Source organism: Bos javanicus, chromosome 13 (assembly GCF_032452875.1).
Source record: "Bos javanicus breed banteng chromosome 13, ARS-OSU_banteng_1.0, whole genome shotgun sequence".
NCBI classification, from domain to species: Eukaryota; Metazoa; Chordata; class Mammalia; order Artiodactyla; family Bovidae; genus Bos; species Bos javanicus.
In genome coordinates this window covers 17,919,022-17,940,492 of record NC_083880.1, presented here as the reverse complement: position 1 = coordinate 17,940,492, position 21,471 = coordinate 17,919,022, and the positions used below count along the sequence as shown (strand labels likewise).

Below are 21,471 nucleotides of genomic sequence, written 5' to 3'. Positions count from 1 at the left end.
CTACCTAGTACTGGCCTTTTTTTTTTTTTAAGACAGAAATTTTTATTTATTAAAATGTGTCCTTCAGTAATATGTTAGCATACATACAATATACACACATACATCTGTACACTCTTTGACACACCTCACGGATTGCCACCATAAGTTTAACCAATAAATTAAAACTAAAAAAGGGTCGGGGGGGGCGAAGGAGATGTGGGGATGCATGGAACTAAGGGCAAAATTTCCACGTTTCATCTGGTAAGAAACTGCAAATTTCTCAGAAGTTCCCTGGGGAAAACCTGTGACCAGAGAATCTCTGAAATAAAAGTACAGAAATCCCTGCCCCCCAAAAAGATTCCAAAAGATGCAGTTACAAGTGTGCTTCTCAAAACAGGAGCATTCATTCCACTTCATACTCTGGCTTCTGCATCTTCTGGCCTCAAGATAGTCTTGCCCTCAGCTGGGGCAGAGAGGTTCATATGGGCACTTGGGCTTGGTGCACCGGGGGCTCTGGGTGTTGAGGGGCAGGCTGCAGCCTGGGAGCGAGGGGAGCCACACTCATCTGAGGTGATGTCTGGCACGTCATTAGTACTGGCCTTTATAGCTTTAAAGAAGGTAGGTTTTTGTTTTTCTTATTTAACTGTAAGTATTTTTTAAAAAAGCTGGATAGTAGTCAGCACATGAGAAATAGTTACACGACCACTCAACAGTTTAAGCTTTGGCCTAACAGTAATGAGTGAGTAGCCATTCCCTTCTCTAAAGGACCTTCCTGACCCAGGGATCGAACTCAGGTCTCCTGCATTGCAGGCAGATTCTTTACCATCTGAGCCATCAGTGAAGTCCCAATAGTAATGAAAAACCAATAAAAAATTCAAATTGAGCAATATCATCAGGTCTATATTCTAAAAGATCCCTCTTGCACAGGAGGACAGAGAGAAGACTACTGGGATGAGACCAGTTAGAAAGCAGTAAGAAAACAGAAGCATGTGAAATGAACTGAAAGGGAGTGGAGGTGGGGGCACTGTCAGGAAATAAAGGTTAATGTTATGTGTATTTCTGCACACCTTGTGAGAAGAGATGCTGATTCCCTAGCCTTAGAAGATATAGTGTCTCCTCAAACTACAAAAGGTAGGCTTACTGTCCAGTATAACAAAGATAACGTCAGAAGGCTTACTGCTGCTGCTGCTGCTGTTGCTAAGTCGCTTCAGTCGTGTCCGACTCTGTGAGACCCCACAGACAGCAGCCCAACCAGGCTTCCCCGTCCCTGGGATTCTCCAGGCAAGAACACTGGAGTGGGTTGCCATTTCCTTCTCCAATGCATGAAAGTGAAAGTGAAAGTGAAGTCACTCAGTCGTGTCCGACTCTTAGCGACCCCATGGACTATAGCCTACCAGGCTCCTCCATCTATGGGATTCTCCAGGCAAGAGTACTGGAGTGGGGTGCCATTGCCTTCTCCGAAGAAGGCTTACTGCCCATTATAAAAGAGCTGGTCCCCTAAGCTGGGAGCTCCTTTCCTGGAACACACCTGACTGTGTACAGCCAGGCACCATCTGGCTGTCTCGGACATATCCTATAGAAAGTGGGGCTGGTGTCTGACACAGTGTTGACTATGACAATAATGACCTTTGTCTCTAACCTGGAGTCTCACGTCTTCTCCTCACATCTATGGAATTGTGGCTGGCTTAACTTGTGAGCATCTGCTAAGGGTAAAATCTCAAAACCCTTGCAATGTTTGAAGCTTTGGTAATGAAGATGGAGTGCTAACAAAGACAAAGTTTTTTAGAGTTGGAATGAAAGGATAGCTAATGAAAACTGAGAGAAGTCCCTGGGAATCGTGAGTGAACATGATCAACTCGTGTGGTCCTCCAGGCAGTCTCTGGTCCTCTACTTCAGGGCTTAGTAATGAGGCTGAACTGGGGCGGCAGCTTCAGGACGAGTACCAGGAAGTAGTTTCAAAAACAGCAGCCTGAATGATGCCCTGGCTACTGTCAGCTACTCACTAAGCTCACCTGGTGGACCCTGAAAACAACTAGTAATATTTATCTGCAGAGGGAGGCAAGGGTATATAAGGTTCTCTCAGTGTATCTATACTGAACATGAAAGAAGGAAAACTGTAACCACTCTAAACAGAACCAGGAGAACCTAGAACTCTGGCTAGTTTGCCTGGGAGACTGAGGGGTCGGAGGGGACACATAACGTTTGTTAAAGCAGAAAGGCAACAGCTGGCTATCTTCCTGCTCAGTCCCTCCTGCAGTTTGTCTTCTCAACCTTCTATTCATTCGAGATGAGGCAAAGACCTCGGCATTTTTGACAGTGGGCCCTGTCTGCTGAGACAGCTTTGGCCCTTTGGGGAAACTTTCCCCGAAACAATCTCCCAAGGGCACTGATTCGTCCTGCAGGCTCTTCCATCCTAAACTGGGTTTTAAATGATGATGAAGGTAATTCACCACAGAAGGAGAAACTCACCCAAAGATTAAATTCTGTCAGCCCTGCCAGCTTCAGAAAACTCCCAGTCCTACGTTGATATCAAGCAAGAATTATAGAGCTGGTCTTTTGACAATGGAGCAGCCAAGAGCCCACATAAGGTGAACTCCTAAAAACAATGATGCCACCGTGCACATCAAGCCCAAGTCAACCAAAGAGTACAAATTCAGGCCCCCCGCCAAAAAGTAATAAGGCTATAGCTGCTGAATAAAGGTGTTCCCAACGGAATGGATGGTGTCCATCAGTAATGATGACCTTGCTACAGAAAACAGAATGCAGGCCTTTAGGTGGGCCAGAAATGCTCCCAGCCACAGCACTGCTCAAGACAAATAAACTGACCTTGTTTACTGAAAGCCACTCTCTCCCAACCTCCCCATACACCCTTAAGAGAAAGATGATTAAGGGTGGGGCCAAGTTCTCCAGGTTCCCAAGAGAAACTGAAGACCAAGCATACCTGGGTGTGTGAGAGCACTCTGGGGAAGGCAGGACATTTTATAGCTGGCTGATATAAACATATTGGAGCCCACGTCCCCATCCTGTGGAAGGAGAGGGTATCTGCTTTCAGCTACAGCTTTGGGTGTGGTTCACAGTGGGGAACAGAAGCTAATGCACCCTTCTGGGTGGGGTTCTTGGGACCAACTCAATGGATTACTGTGATGCTTCCACCAATGAATGTATAATTGGTATTGATATTCTTCATGCTTGCACAGTGAATGCTCTGAAGAGCCAGAGGAGATTTTGCCAACTGGGAAAGAGTGGCATGTAGAAAAGCACTAGTGGTCCCAGTGCCCACCATCCTTAGGACCCTTCTGAGTACAAGTTTCTGTGCATGGATGATTGTACTGACTGGAGCCTCTGGCAAGAGGAACAGCCTCCACTGGAGGTGCCCCTTGGGTTTGGTGTATTCAAGAATCCAGCCAGTCCAGCTCCTATGACATCCCAGCTTTACATGAAAGAGTGGCAGCTACATCTTTAGGGAAAATGTCTCTTCCATACTGCTACCTAAACCAACACTGTTGATTCACAGAAAGTGAAAGTGAAGTCTTTCAGTCGTGTCCGACTCTTTGCGACCCCATGGACTGTAGACTACCAGGCTTCTCCGTCCATGAGATTCTCCAGGCAAGAATAATGGAGTGGATTACCATTTCCTTCTCCAGGGGATCTTCCCGACCCAGGGATCGAACACGGGTCTCCCGCATTGGAGGCAGATGCTTTAACTTCTGAGCCACCAGGGAAGCCCATTGATTCACAGAGGATCCTCTAAATGCCTGGGCCTGGTGCATTAATAATTCAACTAAGCTGACACCCCGTGGTGTTCTATGGGCCGCTGTGCTGTTTGACCTCAGAGACAGCTACACAGAATTGAGAAGTGGGTATGGCTGCTATGCTCCGTGGGCGGAGCTCAAGGATGTTCTCACAGATTTGGCCGATATTCCCTGTGATAAACCCTGTGAGATTTTTACTCATCTGAGGCTGGTACCCATTGGGAATAGCTGTTGGGTCTGCTACTTGGAAAATGACAGACTGACATCTTAAACATGGGCCATATAAATTGTGGAGACAAATCACAGTTGCTGATGAGACCATGTGGGTCATTAACACATGGCCACGGTAAGGGCCCATGGTTTGACGAGGCCAGCTGCAGTCCAGGTGCTGATGAAGCCTGCACTGCCCAGGCCGCCATCACTGCCGGCAGATCCATCACCATTCCAGATGCGTCAACACGTGGACCATCATGAACAGACGCAGAGTAAAGGACTCTGTTCCTCATGCAGAGGTAACCACTGCATCCCACACTGTGAGTCCAGGAGAAAGACCCATCTGTCTCCTGGAGAGAGATGCCACATCTCCCACTATTGGCAGACTAACTACTAACTACAGACCTTTAACCCCATCTTCAGACCATCAGTGGTGCCTCACATCAAAGGCACTCTTTCATGTTATGGTATTACAATCCCGATCCAATCTGCTGACTCCAGGTGCCAATTCCTCCAGGTGTCTTTCCAACCACCACCCCCAATTCCTGTAGCTTCTCATTCAGTCACCGCAAGGGGCAGATGAATGCCACCTCACTGGTGGCATAGACAAGTAAGACAGATTTGACTGACTACCTTCAGGTAATCCTCCCAAAATAAAACAAGTACTAGATTCAGATATTTGTACTGAACTGGGATCCCTGATGCCTACCATCTGTGCAGGAGAGGACACTGGAGAAACAGCTGGCCTCTGCTCCCTAACACCTGTGCTGGGCGGGGACGGGGAGGACACTCTTTACAGAAGTACTTAAGCGGAAGTCAGGCATTAACTTACCTCCCTCCAGAAATGTGGTGACTTGTACTTTAGGGGTGATTCTAAGAGATCCTCAAGCATTTAAGCAAGCACCACCAGTAGATCCTATACCTGCAGACAGCTATGACCTCTCCAAAGTATAGCTATTCTTGACTAAGTAGGAAGAGCTCTCCAGAGGCATAACTGATTTTTTAATTATGTGTAGTCTGTTCCAAATTATTTAACCCTAAAATGGGAGTTATCTAATTAGAAAGGGTGGTTTGAACTGTCCCTGACTTAAGCTGAGGTGAACAATGACATCATATCAGCCCTGGAGCCATTCGGGTCAGGGTCAACTATTCAGGTCAGGCCAGTCTTGTTATGGATGAGACAGAACCGCCCCAGACTTCCTTCCTGCAGACCAGGCCAAGGCTGTGCACTACAGCATTCTCCTGCAGTACTTGCATCAGGTAGAAAGTCAGTGCAGAAACTTGGAAGAGAAAGCCACTTGGCTCTCTAGAGTAGACCCTGAAGGGTTATAGTATTTGTTCAGCTGGCTGGTCGAGGACCCTGGGGAGCCAAACTGAGGTCAATATTGCAGTTTGGCCTCATTCTAGTACCATGTTGATAGTACGTAAACTGAATTACATGTTTTATGAGACAAATTCAATGGCTCTGGTCCGAGGTTCTGTTAGACAGGTTACTCAGGGTGGTCAATCATAGGAAATTTTGCCAGAAGCCAAGAAGGTAGAGAAATGAGGAATGAATATTGTTGGAAGGCAATTACCCTTGGACCCATCGCATTTCTGTACGTCTTGTAGGTAGAGGCACTCTCTTTGTCCCAGACTGTTTTAAGTACGTCTACATAGTAAACAGCCAGGAAGGACAAAAACGTCACCCTCAGGAACAACAGGCAGGTTTGCTCACTGTCTCACGCAAAAAGATGTCATCTCCCACCAGGGTTAAGGTCAGGTAGGCTTTCTGCCCATTATGGAAGTCTGGGGGGGCTCCTCTCCTGTAAGAGACTATACTACACATCCGGAAGCATCACCCACCCTCCTCACAGTCTATGGAGCTCCAGGTTGGGAAAAGCAGCACGGATGCCAACTCTGGCTCCTGCCCCTGTCATGAGTCATCAAGTCTTATGTCTCTGACTGAGAAATCCTGTGTCTTCTACCAACATCCATGAAACTATGGAGGGAGCTAACTTGTTAAACTGGAGTTAGCTAAATCTGTGTGTGTGTGTGTTCATGTGTGTGTGCACATGTCCGCATGTACCCCTACATGTCTTACATACTTTTCTTTTCTAGCAGGTCCAGCACAAGATTAACCAGTACAAATTTTGCTTGGTACGGAATTAAAGTTTTGCTACTTATTACTCCACAGAAGGGAAAATACTGAGATTTCATCAGAATATTAAAAAAGATAGATCACCTTGGTTTGCTCCTGATCCCATCAACGCTCATTCTCTGTCTCCTTTACAAGGTCACCTGACAGTTAAGGTGCCTCCATGTTAGTCATAGGTTCTTCCCCTTTACAACCTACCCCTGACAAATTCATCCACATTCAGGTCTAAATTACTACTACACTTCCATAAGCTCTTCTCCATTCTAGACCTCTCTTCTACACTACAGAATCATACAAACACCGGTGATGTTCCTCTTGGATATTTCAATGGTACCTCAAAATGAATGTGCCCAAAATATACAGAATTGCCTTAACCAGCCTTCCTCCTTCAGTTCTCTATCAAGTTAAACAGTTCAGACATCTACAACTCACTTCATATCCAGTATCATTAAATCTTGTCACATTTTCCTTTAAGTAACAGAAATGTGTTTCCTTGTTTCCAACACTTCAATTTAGTCAATCTACTATCATCTCTCACCCTGGCTACTGCATCTGTCTTCTAACAGGTCCATTTGCAGCCAATCTAGCCTCTTTCCAACTGTTCTCCATAGTATAACCACTGTGATCTTCACCAAAAAGACTAAACTTGCGAAGACAAAATGAAAAAATCCGAAGCTATCTGCTTAATCCTTCTTAAAAGAACATCCCATTTTAGCTTCCAGTCTTCATGGGGAAAAAAAAAATTCAAAATGGCTCAAATATCACAGTGTCCACAACTCCCTTTAAAATCATCTTTTTTTTTAATCCTTATTTCCCTCAATCACTGTAGAACTATTCAGGACATTATTTCCAATTACCTGAAAACTTTTTTCTAAGTTTACTCCCTTACCAGTCTCCTAACTGGGAATAAGGAGAGTCCACATCATTACCCCACCAGTGGCATACAGCCCTCCAAATGGCAGGGTGAGTGAATGCGGCAGCAGCAGGAGGGGAACAAGCCGGAAACGTCTGTATGACAGCACGATTATGTTCACCAAGCCAAAGTCAGCTTTTCCAGGGAGACTGGTTCCTTCTCACACTAGAATTTCCTTACTTTCACACTTTATCTTTAGCTGTCAAAAGAATCAGTCTGATATAAAGAAAATTAATTTTTAATTCTAATAAACATAAAATTCAAGAGTCTCCCAAGTTGAGAGGGACTAGCAGGTTGCAGCACCCTTACAGCAATCTCTGGTCCCATGAAGCTCAGGTGAAACCACTACAATAAACCAGATGTACTATAAAGCCAAAGTAAGTAAGACAGCAGGGTTCTTAAACAGAGTTAAATAAATGGACCAATTCAACAGAAGACAGAGCTCAGAAACAAACTCATGATCATAAGGAACCCTGTTACCTTACAGTGACTGCACAGGGCCAAAGAATGCATTACTTAAATAGGGCAACTTGTTTGCCAGATAGAAAGAAACACAGAAAATGGACCCCTATCTCACACTCACTAGAAGGAAAAACCAATTCCAGATTAATTAAATATAAATGCAAATAAGTGGCAAATTTATACTTGAACTATTACATTAATGAGAATGAACTACTATGAATAAAATATACGAATTACAGATAAATAGTAGAAACATAATGCTGAATTTTAAAAAGCAAGTTATATACAGGGTTTTGGTTTTGACTACATATAGCCTTAATCTATTTTTATAAAACTCAAACCCAAACAAAACTATTTAAGGATACACATATATATGATAAACTTTAAAAGGGCAAGAAAATAATAACACTCCTTGGGAGTAGACTGAAGCACACAGGTAGAACTGACCATTTTCCAGTAAACTTTGGTGGTAGAACCACATGTTTATTTTGTTATAAATTTTATGTTACATCACATTATTCTTTTGAATGTTATTAAGTATAACTTTTTGAAGTATTTAATTGCACAAAAAGCACAAACAGAGCAGGGAGAAAAAAAATGACTAATATTCCTGGAGCACCATCATAAGACTCCATAAAAGAAACCTCACTTTAGCCAGGTGTATTTGGCAGGCCAAACAGAAGAAAGCAGACTGGGGGTGGGGCGGTGGGGGAGTGGAGGTGGAGGTGAGAGGGATAACAAGCAAAAGGAACAGAACAAAAAAAAGGCCAAAAGGCCAAAAGGCATGAAAACACAACATCTGCCTAGAGATAAGAGACAATTTAAAAGAGCATGAATAAAAATAGGTTGAACAGTACTCATATTAAGGAGGTACTAAAGAAAGGCTAAAAAACTGGAAAACCAAATCTGATGGTTTCTTTTTAAAGGGTCGAGTGAGCCCTTAATAAAACGGGAAGGGGAAGTAAATAGGAATAGGTAAAATAACTTGTATAGAAGGCAAAGGTTCAAAGAAAAGAACATGCACAGTATTCCAGGAGTGATTCTATCTAGAAAGAAAAAGTTTTCTAAAATGAATGTTGAAATAAAAAAGAAAAATTTCACAAGTAGATAAGATTTAAAATTGCCCTTTTTCAGGTTTAACTATTTTAAATTATGAAATGCTTCAAACATACGATGATAAAACAAACATCCACATACACACCACTCAGATTAAATACAGATTAACATTTTGTCTTGTTCCCTTTTAAGACATGATTATTTATAAAGTTATTGTACAGAAATACATTGTTTTAACCATACTCCCCCTTAGCACTTTAGGAAGTTCCAGGGTGGTCAAGGGGGTAGGGGGTAAAGTCAGGAAGGAAGGAAAGAAAGCATATGCTCCTTTTAAATATATTCTCCAGAAAAAAAAATCCTTTTTAATTATCGAAAGACAGACTGGAAAGAACATGACGCAGCAAAACTACTTAATATTTCACATATTTTCTACACTATCATATTGGGAGGGCTACTGTCCCCATAAATGCCCGCGCCCATAGAGGGAGGCATTATAGGTTTCAAGCAAAGAATCTTGTATGTAAGTAAAATCACAATAAATGCTCACTGAAAGAGTAACTACAGAATGAAAACCAAAACACTTTTGCCCTGAATAGAAAAAGGAGGAGTATGAAAGGGGTAGAAAAAGTGTAAAAGAGGCCTGAGACAAGCCACACACAGAAAGCCTTCAGCCGAGAAAGAGACAATCTTTGTCTGTTACGGCTTCTTTTGGAGCAGACTTTGGAAATGGCCCACTGCCCAAAATTCTGTGTTACAAGCCTTTGTTCAATAAGCCTGGAACAAGGTCCCAATCAACTGTGAAGTTAACTTGATTCAGAATGACCTATATATACACACACTATAAAAAAAGATCTATTTAGAAAAGATGAGCTGCAAAATAAGACTCTGGTGGAAAAACATAATATAATAAAACACTCAGAATTATTCCAAAATATTTTATCCTGAGAAAGACTGAATCTGTCACTAATACTCTGGCCTGCATCCAATTTTTTAGTACAACCCAAGGACATTTTTCTGTCCGCTAACCTCCTGCTTAAGAATATAATGCACACTTTACAACACTCTACATGGCAATTATGTGTCCACCTCAAAAATATGTATTTTTTGTTATGTGGTTGATTTAATCATTTTATCCAAACCAGGATTTAAAATAAATATGAACTTTCAAGAGGACATTAGGGAGGAAGGGGGGAAGTCTCAAGAGGGAGGTGATATACATATAACTATGGTTGATTTGTGTTGTATGGCAGAAACTGACACAATACTGTAAAGAAATTTTCTCCTCCCAAAAAAATTTTTAAAAAAAAAAAGAACATTAGGTCACAGTTCATCTTTTACATGTCAGGTCATGAACGTGTACTTATTCCCAACTAGTACTCCTTTTCGTTGTTCAGTTGAGTTCAGTCGCTCAGTCGTGTCCGACTCTTTGCGACCCTGTCAATCACAGCACGCCAGGCCTCCCTGTCCATCACCAACTCCCAGAGTCCACCCAAACCCATGTCCACTGAGTCAGTGATGCCATCCAACCATCTCATCCTCTGTCGTCCCCTTCTCCTGCCCTCAATCTTTCCCAGCATCAGGGTCTTTTCCAATGAGTCAGCTCTTCACATCAGGTGGCCAAAGTATTGGAATTACAGCTTCAAAATCAGTCCTTCCAATGAACATCCAGGACTGATCTCCTTTAGGATGGACTGGTTGATCTCCTTGCAGTCCAAGGGACTCTCAAGAGTCTTCTCCACACCACAGTTCAAAAGCATCAATTCTTCACCACTCAGCTTTCTTTTACAGTCCAACTCTCACATCCATACATGACTACTGGAAAAACCATAGCCTTGACTAGACGGACCTTTGTTGACAAAGTAATGTCTCTGCTTTTCAATATGCTATCTAGGTTGGTCATAACTTTCCTTCCAGGGAGTAAGCGTCTTTTAATTTCAAGGCTGCAATCACTATCTGTAGTGATTTTGGAGCCCCGAAAAATGTTTTAATATTTCAGGAGTGTCCCTATCCTCTCAAAAAGATAATACATTAAAAATTCTGTAGAAATTTCAGGCATTGCAATATAATGACTTCAAGTGCACAGACTCAAGAACCAAACTGCATAGATTTAAAAGTAAACTCTACCATTTACTAGTTGTGTAGCCTGGAGCAACTACTTAACTATTCCATGCCCTCACAGTTTTCTTATCAAACAGACAAGGTTTAAAAACAAATAATTTTATCAACTTCACACAGTTAATATGAAGGTTTTAATATGGATAAAGGATTTTCAACACTATCTATCATCTGGAAAAAACTAACGTTAGCTTTTCTTGTTGTTATTCTTTGTTCCCCAATCCATACTCAAGTGTTTAACTGAGTTTACCAGATGGTGTTAAACCAGTTAAAGCTTATAGCCTATACCAAACACAACTCTTACAAGCAATCTTAGAAATTAAAAATTGTTACCTAGTTCATTTATGTTATTCCAACTACATTAAACATATAATAAGGAGTACAAATCGAATCAGTATAATCAGAAGGGTTAAACCCAACACTTCAAAGGGATTTGGAGTGTACTTAATAATAACCCCTTCCGAGCCTCATTTCTTTCATATTCATCACAGGAATATTTTTGGTCCTGTAATTCTTACAAGAAAGGACATCATTTGGGGATATTCATAAAGAAAGAATATTTAAAGGTACAAGTTGGTAGATTAAGAGAACTGATTACACTGGTTTTATATATTTATACACATACACACATCATGCTGCTGTGCTGTTTAGGTGTTCAGTTGTGTCCAACTCTTTGCAACTCCATGGCCTACAGCCTGCCAGGCTCCTCTGTCCATGGATTGTCATGGGATTTCCCAGGCAAGAATATTAGAATGGGTTGCCATGTCCTTCTCTAGGGGATCTTCCTGACCCAGAGGCTGAACCTACGTCTCCTGCACTGGCAGGTGTATTCTTTACCACTCTGCACCTGGCAGGTATGTACCACCTGCCACACACATACACATTTTTTTTTCTTCTCCAGAATGTTAAAGGGATATAAGAGGAGAAAAATGAGTGGACAAGAATGTCCAACAAATCGTTAAATATCAGAAAGCAAATGGAGGCAACGTTAACTAACTGAACAGAACAACAGGAGAAGCTAGAACCCCAAACACCCTCAGATGGCAAGGCAATTTATTCTACAAGAAAAAAAATGATCCCTGAGAGCCTGAGAATTCAGAAGCAACAGGTTCTTTAGACTACAAAAGTGAGGGAAAAAAATCAAAATCACAATGAGATACTACTTGATATCCACTAGAATGGCTGTTTAAAAAAAATAGAACAGAGCTTCCGAGCACGTGGAGAAACTGAACCCGGGCCACACTGCCAGTGGGAATGTAAAATGGTGCATCCACTTAGGGTAACAGCCGGCAGTCCCTTGAAGGGTTAAACACAGAGTTACCACAGGATCCAGCAATTCCTCTCATAGGTATATAACCAATGTACCTGAAAACATATGTCCACACAGAAACTGGTACACAGATGTTCATAGCAGTGTTATCCGTTAATACCCCCAACTGGAAAAAATACAAATATTCATTAACTAATAAATGGATACATTTGCTATTTCCACAAAATAGAATACTATTTGGAAGTAAAAAGGAATAAGCACTGGCACATGCTCCAATATGGATGAGCTTTGAGAACATCACGCTAAGTGAAAGAAGACATCACAAACGACCACTTACTACATAATACCATTTATATGAAATTCCCAGAACAGGCAAATCTATAGGGAAAAAAGTAAACGACCAGTTGCTGAGGGCTAGGTGGAGAGAGAAGGCAGGGACTGAGGAGTGAGAGCTAAGGAAGATGGAAGTTTCTTTTGACGTAATGACAATATTCTAAAATTTCTGTGGTGATGCACTGCAACTCCATCAATATAACAAAACTGTATGGTATGTGAATTCTATCTCAATAGAACTGTTTTTCTTTTAAAAGTGAGTAACAAAGAAGAGGTTACAACAGACAATGCAGAAATACAAAGGATTATAAGAGACTATTATGAACAACTATATGGCAATAAAGTGGATAACCTGGAAGAAATGGACAGATTCTTAGAAAAGTTCAGTCTTCCAATACTGAACCAGGAAGAAAGAGAAATTATGAACAATCCAATTATGAGCACTGCAATCAAAGCTGTGATCAAAAATCTACCCAAAAACCAAAAGCCCAGGACCAGATGGCTTCACAGGTGATTTCTATCAAATGTTCAGAGATGAACTAATGCCTATTATTCTAAAACTCATTCAAAAAATTGCAGAGGAAGGAACATTTCCAAACTCAATTCTATGAAGTGAAAGTGAAGTCGCTCAGTCGTGTCCAACTCTTTGCAACCCCATGGACTGTATAGCCTACCAGGCTCCTCTGTCCTCCTACCAGGAAAATCCTCTGGGATTTTCCAGGCAATAGTACTGAAGTGGATTGCCATTTCCTTCTCCAGCAGGTCTTCCCGACCCAGTGATGGAACCCAGGTCTCCCGCATTGTAGACAGACGCTTTACCATCTGAGCCACCAGGGAAGTCCCATCAAAGACAACACACACAAAAAAGAAAACTACAGGTCAGTATCAATGTATTGCAACATAAATGCAAAAACATAGATGCAAAAATCCTCAACAATATTTTAGCAAACAGAATCCTACAACACATCAAAAAGCTGATGATCAAGTTGGGTTTATTCCAGGAATGCAAGGATTCTTCAATATATACAAATCAATCAATGTGATACACCATATTAACAAATTGAAAGATAAAAACCATATGATCATCTCAATAGATGCAGAAAAAAAATTTGACAAAATTCAGCACCCATTTATGATTAAAACTCTTCAAAAAACGGGCATAGAAGGAACCTACCTCAATACAGTAAACACCACATATGGTAAGTAAGTGTTAGTTGCTCAGTTGTGCCCGACTCTTTGTGACTCCATGGACTGCAGCCCACCAGGCTCCTCTGTCCATGAGATTTTCCAGGCAACGATACTGGAGTGGGTTGCCATTTCCTTCTCCAGGGGATCTTCCCAACCCAGGGATTGAACCCTGGTCTCCTGCACTGCAGCTGCAGGCAGATTCTTTACCAACTGAGCTACAAGGGAAGCCCATATATGATAAGCCTACAGCAAACATTAGTCTCAACAGTCAAAAACTGAAAGCATTCCCTCTAAGATCAGGAACAAGACAAGGGTGTCCACTTTTACCACTATTATTCAACATAGTTCTGTAAGTCCTAGCTACACCAATCAGAGAAGAAAAAGATATACAAGGAATTCAGATCGGAAAAGTAAAGCTCTGTTTACAGATGACATGATACTGGACATAGAAAACCCTAAAGATAGTATCAGAAAATTACTAGAGCTAATCAGTTAACTCGGAGAAGGCAATGGCACCCCACTGCAGTACTCTTGCCTAGAAAATCCCATTGATGGAGGACCCTGGTAGGCTGCAGTCCATGGGGTCACTAAGAGTTGGACACGACTGAGTGATTTCACTTTAACTTTTCACTTTCATGCATTAGAGAAGGAAATGACAACCCACTCCAGTGTTCTTGCCTGGAGAATCCCAGGGACGGGGAGCCCAGTGGGCTGCCGTCTATGGGGTCGCACAGAGTCAGACACGATGGAAGCGACTTAGCAGCAGTAGCAGCAATCAGTTAACTTAGCAAAGTTGCAGGATACAAAATCAATACACAGAAATCACTTGCATTTCTATATACTAACAATGAAAAATCAGAAAGAGAAATTAAGAAATCAATCCCATTCACTACTGCAACAAAAAGAATTAAATACTGAGGAATAAACTCACCTAAGGAGACAAAGAACTGTACACAGAAAATAATAAGACACTAATGAAAAAAATCAAAGATGACATAAGCAGATGGACAGATATTCCAAATTCCTGGGTAGGAAGAATCAGTATCACGAAAATGACTATACTACCAAATGCAATCTACAGATTCAATGTGGTCCCTATCAAATTACCAATGGCATTTTTCACAGAACTAGAACAAAAGAATTCACAATTCATATGGAAACACAAAAGACCCCGAATAGCCAAAGCAGTCCTGAGAAAGAAGAATGGAGCTGGAGGACTCAACCTTCTTGACTTCAGATTATACTACAAAGCTACACTCATCAAGACAGTACAGTACTGGCACAAAAACAGAAATATACACCAATGGAACAAGACAGAAAGCCCAGAAATAAACTCATGAGCCCAATGGTACCTTGTTTTTGACAAAGGAGGCACGAGTATAAATGGAGCAACCACAGCCTCTTCAATAAATGGTGCTGGGAAAACTGGACAGCTACATGTAAAAGAACGAAAATAGAACACTTCCAAACACCACACACAAAGATAAACTCAAAATGGATTAAAGACGTAAATGTAAGACCAGAAACTATAAAACTCTTAGAGGAAAACAGAACACTCAATGACATAAATCAAAGCAAGATCCTCTATGACCCACCTCCTAGAGTAACAGAAATAAAAACAAAAGTAAACAAGTGGGACCTGATTAAACTTAAGGCACAGCAAAGGAAACTACAAGCAAGGTGAAAAGACAACCCACAAAATGGGAGAAAATAATAGCAAATGAAACAACTGACAAAGGATTAATTTCCAAAATATACAAGCAGCTCATACAACTCAATACCAGAAAAACAAAGAACCCAATTAAAAAGTAGGAAAAAGACCTCAACAGACATTTCTCCAAAGAAGACATACAGATGGCTAACAAACACATGAAAAGATGCTCATCATCGCTCATTATTAAGTGAAGTGAAGTCACTCAGTAGTGTCTGACTCTTTGTGACCCCATGGACTGTAGCCTACCAGGCTCCTCCGTCCATGGGATTTTCCAGGCAAGAATAGTGGAAAGGGTTGCCATTTCCTTCTCCAGGGGATCTTCCCAACCCAGGGATCGAACCCAGATCTCCCCCATTGTAGGCAGACGCTTTACCATCTGAGCCACCAGGGAAGTCCTTTATTGCTCATTATTAGAGAAATGCAAATCAAAACTACAATGCGATATCACCTCACACTGGTCAGAATGGCCATCATCAAAAAGTCTACAAACAATAAATGCTGGAGAAGGTGTGGAGAAAAGGGAATGCTCTTGCACTGTTGGTGGGAATGTAAATTGATACAATCACTATGGAAGACGGTATGGAGATTCCTTTAAAAACTAGGAATAAAACTACCATATGACCCAGCAATCCCACTCCTAGGCATATACCCTGAGGAAAACAAAATTGAAAGAGACACATGTATCTCATTGTTCATTGCAGCACTATTTACAATAGCTAGAACATGGAAGCAACCTAGATGTCTATCAACAGATGAATGGATAAAGAAGTTGTGGACATATACACAATGGAATATTACTCAGCCATAAAAAGGAACGCCTTTGAGTCAATTCTAATGAGGTGGATGAACCTAGAGCCTATCATACAGAGTGAAATAAGTCAGAAAGAGAAAGATAAATATCATGTTCTAACGCATATACATGGAATCTAGAAAAATGGTACTGAAGAATTCACTTACAGGGCAGCAGTGGAGAAACAGACATAGAGAACAGACTTATGGACTTGGGGCGAGGGGAAGAGAGGGTGAGATGTATGGAAAGAGTAACATGGAAACTTATATTACCATATGTAAAATAGACAGCCAACAGGAATTTGCTGTATGGCTCAGGAAACTCTAACAGGGGCTCTGTATCAACCGAGAGGGGTGGGATGGGGCGGGAGATGGGAGGGAGCTTCAAAAGGGAGGGGATATATGTATACCTATGGTTGATTCATGTTGGGGTTGGACAGAAAACAAAATTCTGTAAAGCAATTATCCTTCAATAAAAAAATTAAAAAAAAAAAGTGAGGAACAGAGCTAAAAGCTGGAGAATTAACTGTCTATTAGATTTGGGTAAGGCCTGCTCACACCACCAAGTGACAGTCTCCATCACGTATTTATAGTTTCTACTTAAGCATTTTAGTCCCTCATTCTTAAACAGAAGCAGACTAGAACCACCAGATCATCTGAGACAACAGAGCATGGCAGGGTGAGGGGAGACCTAAAACAAAACTAAAACTAAAAAAAAAAGAACCTCCCCCCCCCTCAAATTCTGCACAGATTAGAGGAATCCTTTTCTGAAAAGGATTTATATTACATGAAATATATATGTACGTATTATATGAAGCGTAGAAGGTAATTCATTGACAAAAACCCAACTTGTGAAAAAGAAACAAACATTCTGAAAAATTAAAAAGAACAGTAACTGATACACTGAAATTTATTTTTGAGATGTCTTCCAAAGGTAAAGAAACAAGAAAGGAAAACAGCACCAAAACATTAATTTAAAAAGTCTAATATCTGAATCTAGAAAAAATGGGAATATATGAATCTATGAATATTCCCAGAATAACAGGAAAACAAAGAAATAACACGTAGCACCCCAAAATACAGGAGCATATCCCCAAATGCCAGCATAATGTACTTTCAAAAGACCAAGTTATATCCCTGTGAAATTTCAAAATATCACAGCTAACAAGAATAAATATTCCGAAGTTTTCAGAGAGAAAAAGGCAAATTACATACAAAGAATCAGACACATCAGACATCTCAGTGACAATACTGGAAGCTAGAAGAAACGGACTAGATTGCCTTTCAAAGTATGGAGGGAAAATAATTTTCATTCTAAAACCAAAGCAGTCCAGCATAGTGATAATAAAGCAGATTCTAAAGCCAGACCTTCTGGTTCAAATAATGCCATTTAATAAATGTATGATTCTGAACAAGTCAAATAACCTCTTTGAATATCAGTTTCTTCATCTGGGAAGTGGGGTTGTTGTGAGGGTGAATTAACTCACAGGTGTTCACATGTGTAAAACATCTGATACACAGTAGTGTCTTAGTCGCTCAGTCGTGTCCAACTCTTTGCGACCCCATGAACTGTGGCTCACCAGGCTCCTCTGTCCATGGGATCCCCCAGGCAAGAATAGTGGAGTAGGGTGCCATTCCCTTCTCCAGGGGATCTTCCCAACCCAGGGACTGAACCCAGGGTCTACTGCATTGCAGGCCTGATACCCAGTAGTTACTATCAAAGTGCTCTAGAGAACAAGACTGAGTATAGAAAGGGGCAAAACAGATCTCAGCTTTTAACTATAATCCCTTTGGTAGTATCTGACTGGCCTGGGCACACTCACATAGTATCAGACAGGAGGAGGGAATTGTGAAACAAAGTCCAATGATAACTGCTCAGTAGAGAATAATATCTATACGCCTTTAGTTCAAACGAGACAGAAAAATAGAAAACACAAATTTGTATTGAAAGAGAACCACCTGACCAGTCAAGAATAGAAACAGGAAATAATAAGAGAGAGTCTTGGTCTGGCTGAGCATCAGAATCAGAATAACCCAGGACAGGTGGGGTCAGTTAAAAGAAAAAAGGCAGTTTGTCAATAAGAGCAAAACAGAGGACTCAAAGAAAAGAAACTGACTTTCAGTTCAGTTCAGTTGCTCAGTCCTGTCTGACTCTTTGCAACCCCATGAATCGCAGCACGCCAGGCCTCCCTGTCCATCACAAACTCCTGGAGTTCACTCAGACTCAAGTCCATCGAGTCACTGATGCCATACAGCCATCTCATTCTCTGGCGTCCCCTTCTCCTCCTGCCCCCAATCCCTCCCAGCATCAGAGTCTTTTCCAATGAGTCAGCTCTTCATGAGCTGGCCAAAGTACTGGAGTTTCAGCTTCAGCATCATTCCCTCCAAAGAAATCCCAGGGCTGACCTCCTTCAGAATGGACTGGTTGGATCTTCTTGCAGTCCAAGGGACTCTCAAGAGTCTTCTCCAAAACCACAGTTCAGAAGCATCAATTCTTCGGCGCTCAGCCTTCTTCACAGTCCAACTCTCACATCCATACATGACCACAGGAAAAATCATAGCCTTGACTAGACGGACCTTTGTTGGCAAAGTAATGTCTCTGCTTTTGAATATGCTATCTAGGTTGGTCATAACTTTCCTTCCAAGGAGCAAGCGTCTTTTAATTTCATGGCTGCAATCACTATCTGTAGTGATTTTGGAGTCCAAAAAATAAAGTCTAACACTGTTTCCACTGTTTCCTCATCTATTTCCCATGAAGTGATGGGACCAGATGCCATGTTCTTAGTTTTCTGAATGTTGAGCTTTAAGCCAACTTTTTCACTCTCCACTTTCACTTTCATCAAGAAACTGACTTTAGCCACAGTTAAATGACAAGCTTGTTCAAAGATGAGATTCACTGAGGTTTTGGGGGTTGAGGGTTTTTTTTAAGGCTAAATTAAAAGCATTTAAAATTAAAAGATAACAGGAAAACAAAAAGGAATACCAACTGAGGCAATATGGCAGATTAGACACCTGCAAACTCTCCCAGTTATGAACTGCCTAAACATACTTGATAGACTCTTTAAAAATTCAGAGTCCAATATTAAATACAGCAAACAATATCCAGGGAGGAGGGAGAAGGGGGGACTAAAGATCAGAGCAGAAAACATCAAAGAAGTTACTCCATAGGGGTTTGCTGGCCACTAACAGACTTCAGACTTACACCAAAAGGGAACAAGGGCTTCCCTGGTAGCTCAGCTGGTAAAGAATCTGCCTGCAATACAGGAGACTCCGGTTCGATTCCTGGGTCAGGAAGACCCCCTGGAGAAGGAAATGGCTACCCACTCCAGTATTCTTGCCTGGAGAATTCCATGGACAGAGGAGCCTGGCAGGCTACAATCTATGGGGTCACAAAGAGTCAGACATGACTTTGCGACTAACACTTTCACTTTCAAATGGGAACAAAACAGAAGGTCTTGGTTTGCTGAATGTGGGAAGGTAGAAGTGACATGGCAAAAGGATCTCTGCAGATGTGATTAAGAATCTTGAGACAGATTATCCAGGATTACTGATATGAGCTCATGTCATCACAAAAGTGTTTAGGAAACTAATACACACACACACACACACACACACCCCTGAGGGGGGGCGGGGAGGGCAGCTATCCAAGAAAGTATAACAAGTTCCCATGTTTTCAGCTACAAAACTCTTAACAGTCCTTGATTGATCGTACCCCAAGAACACTTGGCAGAATAACAGAATAAAACTGTCTAGGAATACGTCTTCAATTTATCTTACCAATGTATCACCCTCAGCATGCAGAGAGATCTCAAAGATGATATCTTAAGACAAGCTCACAACCAAAATTTATAAAACACATAAGGAAATAATTCACCATAAGCAGGAAGCAGCATACACACATATACGCACATATATACACGTGCACACTTACACAGTAAGGCCTCCAGAGAATGTTAATCCGAAAGAGAATGTTAATCCAGAAGAAAGGAAACTAAGAGAATAGATGACATGAATAAAAGGCACAAAATAATGGTGGTTCATCTGAATCCAAATAGTTCAATAACTAAGTGTATATGCAACAGATGCCCCAGTTAAAAGAAATGTTACACTATTTTTGTTTTTAATTTTTTATTGTTGGCTTGTGGGATGTCAGCTCCCCATTAAGGGATTGAACCTGGGCCATGGCAGTGAAAGCTGGGAGGAATGCTAACCACTAGTCTACAAGTGAACTCCCACACTGTATTTTTTATAAAATCCAGTTATTCTTAGAAGAGGCAAATCTTAACAGGAAAAAGTGGAAAGTAAAAGAAAGGGAAGGGTATATTCTATATGTTAACATGTAGTATATTAATGATATCAAGACAAAATAGGCTATAATTTTTAAAAACTCTAGGGCCAGAGAATATTTTATTTCATACTAATGCTGTTTTTCATCAAAAATAGTTTTACATGAATTTACTCAATGGAGGTTTTATAATTTATACTTTGCTCTTCAAAAAGAACAAACTAAAAACATTAGAGAAGCTACTTCCATGCCAAGCTTGGAAAAGGGAGGGGACAATTTTAGAAAAAATGAACACGTGTAACTGCACATAAAACTGCAGGTGGCTAGAAAGGAAATCAGCTCAAAGGAAATACAACTAAAAATAGGCTTAGAACAGCGGTCTAATGCCTTCATTTGGATTTTCAAATTATTTCAGAGCTAAAATGCACACAATTTGTTTTTAACCAAGAGGGTTATTTTAGAAATAATTTCTGCCATAATTAAATACATTTATTTATGTCTTAGAAGTTCTCAAGTACCACTTGCAACTCAGAGACCAAAGGATTTTTAAATGTGCAATGATCTTAATGGCAAAATACAGCACAGTTAATTATTTTTGACAAGTTGAAATAAAAATTCCTATGACAATAAATTTTGCTGGATCTCTAACAAAACATTCTTAGGAGTGTTATGCCTTGATGTGTGTCATGCCAGATTCTTTAATAGAATTCCTCTATCTTTAGATATTATTACGAATTTATAAGCCCTAATGCTAGAAACACTTAGAAAAAGACTTAAAAGTAAGCAAAAAAGTTTTCTAAAAAAAATTAAGACAATGAAAGTGGTTTTTAAATAGGAAGCTACTGCCTCCAAAGTCTCTTTATCACATGAATTTACTCATGAAGAAAGATTAAACATATTCATACCGACATTCTACAAATTAACTGGTCTATAGTTTTCAAAAGTATCAAGGTCAGGTAAAGTCGAATGTAGACTGAGGAACAGTGGCAGACTGAAGAAGGCCAAGGAGACAGGATAACTAAATGCTTCTGAACTGGCTCAATTTCCCATAAAGTTACTGAACAAACTGGCAGACTGAAGTAGCAATTTGAGTACAGAGTAGTAATATATCCATGTTAATCACCTGATTTTGATGCTTGTATAACAGCTATCCAGTAGCATGTATTTGTGTCTAGAAAATACACACCCAAGATTTCAGGACTGATGGGGCACCACAGCAGCAGGTTATTCTCAAACAGTCCAAAACAAAAAAGTTCTTTGTCCTA

General features: G+C 40.9%; 1 protein-coding gene across 13 annotated transcripts in view; it reads right to left on the bottom strand.

The window, feature by feature from the left end:
• ABI1 (abl interactor 1) overlaps nucleotides 1-21,471 on the bottom strand; it is an 87,983-nt gene that overhangs the window by 26,416 nt on the left and 40,096 nt on the right. The gene's annotated exons all lie outside the window — the stretch shown is intronic.